Below are 12,351 nucleotides of genomic sequence, written 5' to 3'. Positions count from 1 at the left end.
CAAGGTTTGCCCCCCCGCCGACACTCCCAACTGCTGCACATTTTGTAGAGCTATGAACTGAAACAGTATAAACCCTCTTCAGTAGCAAGCTAACTCAAGAAGCATCACCAGTTCCTAACTTTGTATCAATATCACGGAATGCTATTAAACAGAACTGTCAATGGACACTGCGTTTTACAGAATAAATTCAGCAAGAGTGAGCGAGGTCCTTGCCCCAATCTTCACCAGCAGGTGAGACAATAGATGGAGCGGCGTCAAAAGAGGTAAAAAGGGCAAAGGCTGGTACATGTACTCAATTGAGATGTACATTCAATTCCCAGGAAAGTAAAATTAACACCCCCTTGCAAATACTTGAGGGGATGGTTGTCCACCCTGTCCTGCAGGGCATTCATTCTCTCTCCCCTAGCTCTTCAAGCCAACAAGCCTGCACATGAACCTCCAGCAATCTGGCTCTCTATGGAAAGCAAGCTGAACACAGTGCAGGAGATGTTGGCAGCATGGCTGAATGCCGAGGTGTAATCAGTATTTGTTCCAGGCAAGCAGGTGGGTGGCAAAGTATGTGGTTGGATCCATGTACCTTAAATTTGCTCCTCAAGGTTTCACTCAGTCTCTCTCCACTCAATCACTCTTAAGGGATTGCAAGTCCTTTTCTCTGTGCACCAAGACTTGTTAGTTTCCCCCTGCAGCCAGCACCACGATCATCATCTTGCCATACTTGCAGAATTATGCAGTGTCTGCCATCCAAAGGCATGCACAGCTAACGGGCAGGGTCCTGTGGGACACCAGACTCACTCCCCCCCTCCTGTGACTCCCTAACACACTTGACTGCCAGCAGCTGGCAAAATGTGTGTATCCACCAGCCTGTCAAAATCTAAAATTAAAAACAACAACAACAAAACTGCCACTAACAGCAGAAGTGTGAGAGATAAGCTACGGAAAAAACAGATGTTCCCATAGAATTGCGGGGGGGGGGGGGAGAGAAACAGAGAGGAGGAAGAGGAGGAGGAGAAGAGCAGCTGTTTTTGGAAAGCAAACCATTCAGGCCTCTCTCATCAAAACTGACACATGAGTTTCACACTCTCGTTACCTTTTCCAATATAATTTTCAGGTGACTTTTTACCTTGCATGACTCCCAATATGTAAACACATTCTTTATCCATTCTAAGTGGAAAAGACAAAAGCTCCATAAGTACCAGATATACACCCATCAAGCTATATATGACATTTGACTCCCATTATACTTTTCACCCTCAAAAAAGCTGGTAATAGGATGAACGCTACCTCTGCAAAATCTTCAGTCTAAGGAATAAGCCTGCTTTGTTAATCCAACAATATTTTGCATCGCACTTTAGAATACTTAACAGTATTAGGCCTTATGTGTACACCAGCTGGACAAGCCTTTGATCATATGCATACCACATCGCACTGCGACAGAGGTTCAAGCCTGCACATCAGTTGGCAAGTGTCATGTCTCCTCCAACAGCTAGGATATGCAGGTCCAGACATTTTGGCCACAGCCACCTTGCATGCAACAGTCATGTCAAAAGGCTCCGCTAATATTGCAGCTCCACTCTTATTCGCTTGTGTTAGTGATTAACCGGTCACTCTGAATCAGGCTTACTCCACCTGGTGCCCTCCAGATGGGGATGCTGGCTGGGGATGCTGGGAGTTGCAGTGTGGAGTTAGCGTGGTACAGTAGTTAGAGTGTCAAACATGGACTTGGCTCAAATCTCTATTCAGGTGGGGTTCATGAAGCTCACTGGGCACCCTTGAACCACTCACTCTTACTTTTTCATTGCGTAAACAACTCAAAGGATTGTTGTGAGGCTAAAAGGGGGGGGAGAAGAACTATGTTTACCACCCCCTAAGCTCTTTGGTGAAAAGGTGGGATAAAAGTGAAATAATGCTGCAGCTGAGAATGTTCCATGCACACAGAATCAGGCACCTGCAACTAGGGATGGGCGAACCAGTCTACTTCTGGCCTATGTCACTTTCCCATGTGTTCACCCTTAAGCTCATTCTGTCCCATTTCCACATTAATCTGTCATTTTTTTAAGTCCATACCACAAAATAAATCACATTTAAACAGTTTCTCAAATTATGTATTTTTAAACGTTGATACGTTTTTTGAGCTGAGAACTGCTTTGGAGGATTTCAGGAAGTGCAAAAGCCGGCAGGTAAGTTACAACTGGCACTTGGCCCAGGAGTGTGGATCAGGTCAGTTCATACTGGAATTCGCAAAGATCGGATTTCTCAAGCACCCCTATCTGGATCATAATGCGTCTTCCTAAGAATATCATTTACATGCAAGTAGGAAGTTTCTACCCCATAGGGAGCACAGAGGCAAAGCTGAAACAGAAAGCATGCTGAAGGCTCAGAATCTAATAAGAGGGCTTTGTATGGCCACTTCCTGAAGTCTGCGGTTATGCTGTGACCAGAATGACATTACAGTAATCTAGCCTGGATGTCACAAGTGAATGGAGAACTAAGAGCAAATCTGCTTTCTCCAGACAGGGCTTTCACACTGAACAGGAAACCGATGCCGAGAGGAAATCCTTTACTAAAAGCCACAGATGGGAATCCCATGGCAGAAATGGGACGTGAGGCCAAGTTTCCCGGATTAAAACCCAACTCTCCCCTCTCCATTGTCTCTTGATCCCTGCATTTCCTACAGCAGGAGTGGGCCACTTGTGGCCTTCCAGATGTTTTAGACTACAACTCCCATCATGCCTCACCATTGCCCGTGCTGGCTAGAGCTGCTGCAAGTTGTGGCCCTCCAGATGTTTTGACCTACAACTTGCCCACTCTTGCCCTAGAGCCGCCTACAGCTAACCAGGCCTTGCCTTTTTTCCTGAGGAGTTTCTGCTTTTTCACAACCCATCGTCTTGCCCACTCTTCTGCTAAGAACACCAGCACCGAAGAGCAGCCTGGATTATCTGAAGTACCTGGGGAGGAAACCTGATGGGGAAACTTGAGGTTAGTTTTCATTATATGATGGGTCTATTTATATTAAAGGTTTTTTTTTCATAAAAATGAATCTTGCCAATTTCCAAGCTACATACTTCCCCACAAACAATACCTTGCTAAAAAGGGGGGATTTTCTCCCAGCAACATGTAAAGGACAGGCAGAAGTAACCAACCGAAGGTGTTAAACCCCTCCCCCCACAAACAGACAAATCTGCACATACCATACACCTCCGCTTAAAGCAAGCCGATAACAGTATTATCAACACAGTTCTGAATCGCCAAGAGAAAATTAAATAGATTCTTCAAAAGGCAACAAAGCTTTCAGAAACACAGCAGATATCGAGATTAGCCTGGCACAGAGAGATTACCAGCCACACGTCTTCTCTCTCTGAGAAGAAGATTTCACACATTGCCATGCCAGGGCATCAAATTACTACTTGGAACAAGCCATTAATTTGATGCCTGCTGTGTAGGACTCCCCACAAGCAGCAGCACCCTAGCCTTTTATAACCCTTTTGACACCACATCATCTATGGAAGCTTGCTAAGACTCAGTAGTGAGGAAAGGGAACTCTGTACAGGCTCAGAGGTAGCTTCCTGCCCAGCCAAGCCTCCAAGTGCTGGGGGCAGGAGAGGATGGAGATTCACTCATGGCTGGCCAACTTCTTGGGCACCAGAATCAAGTTTATAGGCATCTGAGGTTTCTCCAATAAAGTCCCAATACGCACACACAATTGGAGGCTTAGATTCTAGCCTCCCCAAATTCTAGCTACTCAGATAGATTTCAGATGTAAAACACTAGTCAAGCCAAGAACAAATACAGTTATCTGTGTTTATTTTGGACATACAAACCCAACTTGAGATGCTTAAACTCCCCCAAGTGCGTCAAAATGCGAAGGAAATGGATTGTTTCTGTATTTGATGATACTGACCTGGCTCGCACATAGCAAGAAGCCACTGTGGGTGAATTTCCCTGTGGGGCTTCTTGTTGTGGCAGCTGCCGCCATTTTTTAATATTCAGGGTGCTGTGGGGTGCACGGTAGCTTCTCATTATGTGTGAACCTCGGACGGGTGGGTTGTTGGGCTGACAAGCCACCCAGAACCCATGATCTGTTTTAGGGTTGTGGGTGGCTTGAAAGCCACCCCAACAACCCACCCTTGCTGGGTTTGCATGTAACAAGAAGCTATGGTGCACCCCTGCTGTGCTCCGAATATTCAAAATGGCAGCTGCCGCTGCAACAAGAAGTCCTACGGGGAAATTCCCTCATGGTGGCTTCTCATCACAAGTGACCCCAGGCCATTGAGAGACAGCATGGTGTATTGGTTAGTGTGTCAAACTGAGACTGGGATAACCCATGTTCAAATCCACCCTCAGCCATGAAGCATGCTGGATGACCTTGGTCCAGTCACAATCTCTCAGCCTAACCTACCTCACAGTGTTGTTGTGAGGATAAAAGGCGGGGGAGAGAAAACCTTGAGCTCTTTGGAGACAGGATATAAATTCCAAGGCTATGGCGGAACGGATGGTATGAAGACTTGGAAGCAATCAAGTCCCCTCAACTGTTCCACTAGCACTTTTGTCAAATTTTGTTTCATCCTTTTCTTAGAGATGGAAAACAGTAAAGAACAGTTGGGGGCAGGAGCAGAGATGAGGTTCAAGGCAGTTTTATATGAGGTAGGTCCAGATACCCAGCTCATGCACACACAAATTATGCTGCCAGTTTGAAGAGGTAATACAGCAGATATGCTTTAAACAACAGTAGCACTGTGTGCGTTCAGCACATCGGCAATTTTATTGCTGAATCATATTTATATTTATTTTATTGCTACACATGACACACCCCTATCAGGTGGAGTCAAGAACACTTTACATAAAAGTAATTAAAAAAGCCAAATAAAGCCATATTTTAAAACAAAGGGGTGAGGTGGGAGGAAGGCAAATTATATACTAAAAAGGAACCACCACTGGATCCTCTAAAAGTACAGGAGAGAATAGAAACATCTTTACATGCTTTTTAAAAGCAAAGCACAGCAATCTTTGGAGGAAAGACAGGATGTAAATTCCATTGCTATGTCAGAATGGATGGTATCAGGCGCAAAATTCAAAACCTTCGAGTCAACTCTGTTCCCTTTACTTTCCACATTTCTAGCCTTTATAGCTGCAGAGAAAAGTCTGGGCACTATTTCTAGGAAAATCTCAAAGGGTGGCAGGAGGGGGGGAAAGAAGAGATCTTACACTGCACAGGACTTTCAGTGCTCAGGGGCTACAGCTCCTTTTCCCACCTGCCCCAATCCTCAAAGCTATCACTCCTCAGTCCTTTGACTCCTATCACCAACTTTCATACCCTTCATATCTCCGAGTGCTAACAATGGCCACCGAGTTGTCATTTTATGAAAATCTGGATCTCAAACACAGCAAGCTATGCATAACAAACATAAAGACGAAAATGTTTTCTTGATATACAGTAGAATGCACACAGCTTTGTACCCATGTAAGAAAAGCCAGATTTCAAAAGGGAAAAGCAACCTGTAGCCCCTCGTGGGAATGCGCTAGGAAGCTGGACAGGAATTGTGGTTTTCAGGACAGCTAAAAGGAAGAATTCGTCACACAGCGCATAATTAAACTATGGAATTTGCTACCACAAGATGTAGTCATGGACAACTTGGATGGCTTTAAATGGGAGTTAGACAAATTCTCAAAAGATAAGGCTATCCGTGGCTATTAGTCATAATGGCTATATATTACCTCCAATATCAGAGGCAGTGTGTCTCTGAATACCAGTTGCTGGGAAACACGAGCAGGAGGATGTTGTTGCACTCATACCCTGCTGTGGGCTTCCCAGAGCCATCAGGTCAGCCGTTGTGGGAACAAAACGCTGGGCTAGAAAGGCCTTTGGTCTGATCTAGCAGGGCTCTTCTAATGTTCTTAGCAGTCAGCTGGATGGAAAACAAGTTAAAGGAGGAAGCTCCTGTGAGAAGCAGGAGGGCAATCTGAACATGAATGGGAGGAAATTGAGTTCTACTGAGCATCTCTACTGAAGGCTTCTTCAGATTTTTGCATTTGATTTCAATATTGTATTAAACTTATAGACTTGCATGAGTTTGAGGGTTTTTTAAAAAATTGAACCCCAGTCCCACAATGAGAGAGTGAAAGAAAAAAATCTCAAGGTGTAACCTGTCAGGCTTTCTCAAGCATTTGGCAGCAGGCCACTGTGTCCCAGCCTCTTCAGGAGGCATAGACTCCAGTATCTGAGTAAGCAGTGCTAGAATGCTCCTCCCCTGTCCAAGGCACCATCAAGCATCTGGGTGCTAGGGATCTAGGCCTCTGGGAAATTCCTACCCCAAAAGAACTATTGCTCTGCTATATGGGTCAAGAGTTCTGCTGGCCCATAGAATAATTCCCTATTTGTATGCTGGCTTTGTAGGTGTTTGTTTTGGTTTGCTTCCTTTGCAAATTGACAGCTGGCCTCCTGCTGGTATTTCCAATGTGGCCCCCAGTGCTGAACACAGATCGCAGCCCTCACTTACATTCTAACCGTCTCACAGAGGCGATCTCCACTGATTTTTTCCTAATTGGTTCATTCCCTTTCTTTAAATATACGGTCACCTACCTCAGGCTAAAGGTGACAGGGTATGACAAGGCAGGGAACATAACTAGATACCTTGGCTAGCTGGGCTCCTAAGAATGTGCTACTGACATACAGGAATTTGGAATACTGGTTCTGATTTGTACATGCTTCGTAGATTTTTTTTAAAGATGCCTAAACATCTGTTAGAGCCTAAGCCCCTAAATGCACAGGGGCAAGAAAAAAATCCTATATAGCTGCTCACTGGGAGTCCTAGAAATGTGAGACTTGTACTAGGAAAATTCGAAGTCTAAAGGTTTCATCCCCTTTTTTTCTTCCCAAAGAGTGCTATTATATTTGGGTAAATATATTTGGGTAATATATTTGGGTAATTTGGGCAGTATCTTTTAACCTGGCAAGCACATTTGTGGGGAGGTCAAAGAGAGAGATGGGCCTCTGACCTTCTGGTAGACTTCAGAGGCACTTAGAAGCAGCAAAATGTTTCGCTGCTCTAAATGCCTTCACCCCAGCACAACTTCAGGGACTACCCCAGAGATGGTTGGCTGGCTAACCAAGGCCTGGCAAAGAGTGCAGATCTTTGGTTTTTATGTTTCATTGCAATTACCTTGGAGGAAATCGTCTTATGGAGCAAAAAGCAATGCATATAATACTTCAGACACAGTATTGCCCCACTAACAGAAACTCTGATGGTGATAAATCACAGAGACAGCCAAAGTGTAATAATAACAGGTGACTGCAACTACTCTCAAATTAGCTGGCAAAATGTAATTTCAGACCATGAAAGAGACAACATTTCTTGATACAAACAACTGTGCCTTGGAACAAAGTCAAGAAGCCAAAGAAGAGGTGATAAGGTAAAAGGAAGCTGAAAGGTATAATTAAGAGGATCTGATCTCTGCAGAAAGCTTGGAGGTTATTTACAACTGCCCGAATCAAGGCTTAAGTAACACAGAAAAGAAAAGGGACAAACAACCCCAAAAGAATGCCAGTGTGGTTAAATAGGAGAGTGGATATAAAAAGCAAGAGTTGCTTGAAAATGTATTGTCCCCGTGAAGAATTAAAAATCAAAAAGTACAACATTCTGGCAAATCTGATATGAATTGACAATAAGGCAAGCAAAGAAGTATTTCAGGGGGAAATTGTTAAACTGAAACTAGAAAAAAATCTTTATTTCAGAAGCAGGAAGGCAGAAGAACTATTAAATGGGCAAAAGTGTAAAAAGGAGAAGTGATAAGTAAATACACACAGCTAAATCATAAAGATAGTACCGTGAAGCTGGGGAACATACAGAAAAAGGGCAACTAAAATTATCAAGGAGATGGAGCTTCTTTCTTATAAAGCCGATTGAGCCTTTATTAGGTTAGAAAAAAGATGACCCAGGGGGGATGTGAGAGAAGTGTATAAAATTACTCTCGCCCCAAAGACCAGAATTCTGGGTCATCCAATGAAGTTGATTGGCAGTCCATTCACAGTCAATACAACTACTACTTCATCCATATTTAACTTGTGGAATTCAGTTCAAAAAAAGCAATGATGGCCAATAGCTAAGCTGGTTTCCCCCACCCCACCCCACCCCACCCAAAAGATTAGGGTACAATGCTATGGTCTCTAGGAGGGCATCCAAGAGGCCCAATGATTTCACAGATCTCCCTCTCTGTAGGGAGAGAGGGCAATCTGCCCTTGGAAGCCTCCTCCCAGCAGACACAGAAAAGTCCGCTGCCATTGCATTTCTGCTGTCGGAACTGCGATGGAAGAGCGGGCAAGGAGGTGGGTGATGACAGGGAAAAGTTCAAAGGGGGGGGGGACTGGCCAAAAAAGACCACAAAAAAGGAAAAACACTACCAATCCCTTCTGCTCTATATGTGCAAGTCTGGAAGGGCATAGGAAGTGGCAGTTCATCCACCATTTCATCTCCCTTCCCCACCAGATTGTTATACCTCTCAAGAAACAGCTGTTACCCAGGAAGCTAAATGGAACTCGGATATTCAGAGGCAATGCTCATCTGACAACCAGACGCTGAAGACAAGGTATGGCAACCTCTGTCAGGCCCAGCTTGTGATCTTCCAAGGGAAATTTATCTGCCATGGGTGGGAACAGAATGTAGGACCTTTGGTCTGATCCACCAAGATAATTCTGTGTTCTCACACTTAATGGGTGGTTGATGGTAGCCATATACACCTATGTTAATGCAGTTAGGTTACTTCAACAGCAGAAAAACCTACTTTGGTGCTTAATTTTTCCCTGAATATTCTATATGCACCCTGAAGCCTTATGCAGGGTCAGACCATTGGTTTGCTCTCAGCAGTTCTTCAAGAACTCAGGCAGAGGTCTTCTTCATCCTTCCTACCAAAGATCCTTTAGCTGCAGATGTAATTTCATCTGGACCTCATATGAACAAAGTCTGTATAAAGGCACCATGCTTCTCTCTGCACAGTTTCCATCTTAATACGTTTTGGATGATGGTATTTGAAAGCCAATTTACAGATCAAGCAGACAGCTGAATAAGAACACTTCTCCCTAAAGTGCTAGATTTCCATGGTCAAAGATCTGTGGGTGTATGTGGTGCATGCATGCAGATGTTCAAAGTTATGATCTACCACTTGCATTCTCAAGTTGTCAGCCCAGAGAGACTGATCACATTCGGAATACACAGACTGATATATAGCCATGCATTAGATGGCTTTTCTTCTTTCGATGTTCAAGCGTGATGAAAAGGAGATTTCATCTGAACCTGTGCAGAGTGCCTTTCCTTTGTGATTGAATGGCCACAGAGGATTAGGGAGCAGAATTCTGGTTTAGAGAATATAACTGCAAAGCACAGATTGGGCACATAAAGTTAGCAAGTGTTACATTCTAGGCAGTTCTATAGCCAGAATATCAGGTTTATTTTACCACCACCACCACCCTTCCCCAGTGCTCACAGGGCAGTTCAAGCCCTTCACACCTACACAGACACCCATGAGCTCAGGTTTCAAGATACCGCTGTCAGACTAAAACACAAACAGAAGGACAACTGTATTCAGAGAGTTCCCTCTTGAGGCTTTTGCAGAGTATTTTATTTTAATTGGTGGGGAAACAAGTTTGGCAGTTGTGCACAAGGTGCGGGTTACTCTGCTTTAACTTGGGGCCAACTCCCGATTTCTCCAGAGACAAAGGCTGTTTTATATCTCAGAGAGCAAAACACTGCCAGAATATGGGACAAGGCAGCTGACAAAGGGAGGGTGGGGGGTGAGGTGGCTTGGCTTTTTATTCTCTTAACTCCTGTGGCTTGGCATGTGAGCACATACCTTCCTGCCTGTCCCCTTGGTGTGGTTCCCCCCACCCTCCAAACATACACTTGGTCTCCAAATTGTTTATCAAATGCCTGACTTAAAACCACTGTGCATTCCAAGGCCTGTCTGAAATTTTCAGGTTGTTCCCAGAGAGGAGATGTCAGCATTGCTAAGAAAGAAACTATAAGCTCATGAATCATGAAAAGGGACTGAAGTTTCTTTTGCCAACTTGCAGCAGGGGGAGAAGCAGAGGAAGCAGGTGAGCTCTCCCACTCCCCACAATGCTTTATTATTTCAATTTATATTCTGCCTTTCTGCATACAGCACCCAAGACAGCTAACAGTAACAGAACTATTATTTTTTAAGTCAATAATTTTCTTGAAAACGTCAGTTACGAGTAAAATAAAAACAGTTGATAAAACCAGTTCTTCAAACAGCATGCTGCTCCTGTATGTCTCAAAAACATTTTTCTTGAAAACTGGTGGCAACATAGCATTTGAATCCCAAAGAGGACGAGGTGAAGCAATTCCAGCAGGATTCATTCTCAATGCTGCCCCTTCCCCTGTACAGTAAAATCATTTACGCAAGGGGGGGAAAGGCAACGTCGGTAGGTTTTGGCCATCTATAATACTTTGCCACCTTCCAACAATGATTAAACTGGACTGCACAGTACATAAAGCATATTACTATTCACAAGTGATGGTATACTCTTTCAGGTCATCATTTTAATTCATTTGACACATTTATACCCCTACCTCCAACCATTCATGACCACTTACAAACATAATTAAAATCATAATCAACAGCGTAATCCATAATTCCATAAATAGCAGCATCAGTTAAAACAGATTATGTGCTACTACAGCTAAAGCCTTCCTTTTAAGGCTTCCTTGAAATTTATTTTGTTATTCTTGCCCAATTCTCCATCCCGTCAAGATCATCTTGAATTGGGGAGGGGAAGAGGGAGGGGAAGAGGGAGGGGAAGAGGCTGGATACGGCATAAACCATCCCCTCCCTTCACCCTGGCACGGCCCCTTTCTCTTCCCTCTGAGGTCTCCTTGTGACCTTGGAGAGTCAGCTGGCGTGGTTCTCTCCATGCTGGCTGCGAGGGGGAGGGGAGCTTGGACTCCTGGGTCTGAGCACTGTCTGACCTCGGATCCAGGAATCCAAACTATCCTATGGGGCCCCAAGCTCTATCTAGGGGGCAAAAGATTGCTCTCTTAGTTTATCAACAGTTTTCAGTAGCTTTGTTTCTTTCCTACATTTAGGGCGCGATCCTATGGCCACTAGACAGCGGCTACAAAGCCATAGGATTGGCCGGTCCCCAGAGAACAGCCTCCCCACCCCTTCCCCTGCTGCTTTGTAGGCGGTGAGGATCATCCCCGTGCTCCGCACTCAGAACAGCAGCAAGGAGCAGGGCAAAAGGGGGCATCCCCAGGGGCAGGGAGGGGTGAGTGCGGAAGTGCTGGTACAACACTTACTGCGTGTCATCCGGCTGGACTCCCTTATGCGCTCCTCCCGCCCTGCATTGGATAGGCATTCGCCTCCGAGTTCGGAGGCGGCCATCTATCCACATAGGATTGCTCCCTCCAAGTATATGCTATTGTCTTCAAATTTTTCCAGGTATTCCAATAAAAATGTCTACATAATATAACTTTTAAGTCAGTCACATTACGTGTGCTTTAATTTTTTCCTCAAATATTTTGTGTCACATACTTGTGGTGTACTGATGCAAAAAAATTAACATGGGTTCCTTTTTTAGCTTTGTTGTTTATTTTACTTGTATTTAGTGAACATGCTAAATTAGATGACTCTAGATATTTTTTAATGTAAACTGAACATTTTCTGACACAAATGACCCAGGCAAATTAGCCTGATTTGCATAGGAAACTTTTCCAATTCAAAATTTTCTGGAAAACCCACATCACTGTATGATCCATCAGCAAATCCATCTAACAGTAGCATGGTTTCACCTACATTTTACCAGCTTGCCCAGAAGAATACCCACATGAGCCCTTGTCAAAAACCTGGCTGAAATCAAGATATGTCCACAGCATTCCCCTGATCTACCAGGATAGTAACTCTACCAAAAAACAGAGTTATTCTGGCAAGACTTGTTCTCAAGATACTCCTCTTTGTGATCACACCTTTTTTTCTAGATGCTCACAGTTTAATTATTTGTCCTAGATACTGATGTCAAGCTGACCTGCCAGTAGTTGCCTGAATTCTCCCCCTCCCACCCACCTGATGCTGGGGACATTTGCCCACCTCCAGTTCTCCACTTGTTCTCCAAAAAGTACTTTAAGATGCAATGAATCAGGCCCTGAATTCATTTAGAGTGGCTACACCACTCCACACCTCCTCTTTACCTATCTTGGGCTGCAACTCCTTCTCGTCATCATTTTATCTATTCTTGCATCATCAAGTGGTTTCCTTTGTGGGAGAAGGCTAAGGCGAAGTAGGAATTGCACAGTTCTACCTTCTCTCTGTCACCTGCTAACATTTCTCCATCTTCTCCTCAGAGCA

At 44.3% G+C, this 12,351-nt stretch overlaps 1 protein-coding gene across 6 annotated transcripts in view; it reads right to left on the bottom strand.

Moving 5' to 3' along the window:
• The window catches only part of SPOP (speckle type BTB/POZ protein), a 59,949-nt gene that overhangs the window by 26,355 nt on the left and 21,243 nt on the right, over positions 1-12,351 (bottom strand). Inside the window, exons 2-3 of one of the 6 annotated variants that reach the window (XM_084804795.1) lie at positions 2,844-5,903; positions 1,121-1,161 (exon numbers count right to left, since the gene is read on the bottom strand). The exons of 3 other annotated variants lie outside the window; for them this stretch is intronic. The gene's annotated coding sequence lies outside the window, so the exon portion shown is untranslated. Of the gene's footprint in view, positions 1-1,087; positions 1,162-2,843; positions 5,904-12,351 lie in introns of all 6 variants that reach the window. 2 more of the 6 variants (XM_084804797.1, XM_084804798.1) reach the window with 2 other exon arrangements.

The sequence above is a fragment of the Heloderma suspectum genome, chromosome 6 (assembly GCF_057233095.1).
Source record: "Heloderma suspectum isolate Gila_16-S chromosome 6, 16-S_ref, whole genome shotgun sequence".
NCBI lineage: Eukaryota > Metazoa > Chordata > Lepidosauria > Squamata > Helodermatidae > Heloderma > Heloderma suspectum.
The sequence above is the reverse complement of the archived record's forward strand: the minus strand, read 5'-3'. Positions and strand labels throughout refer to the sequence as shown.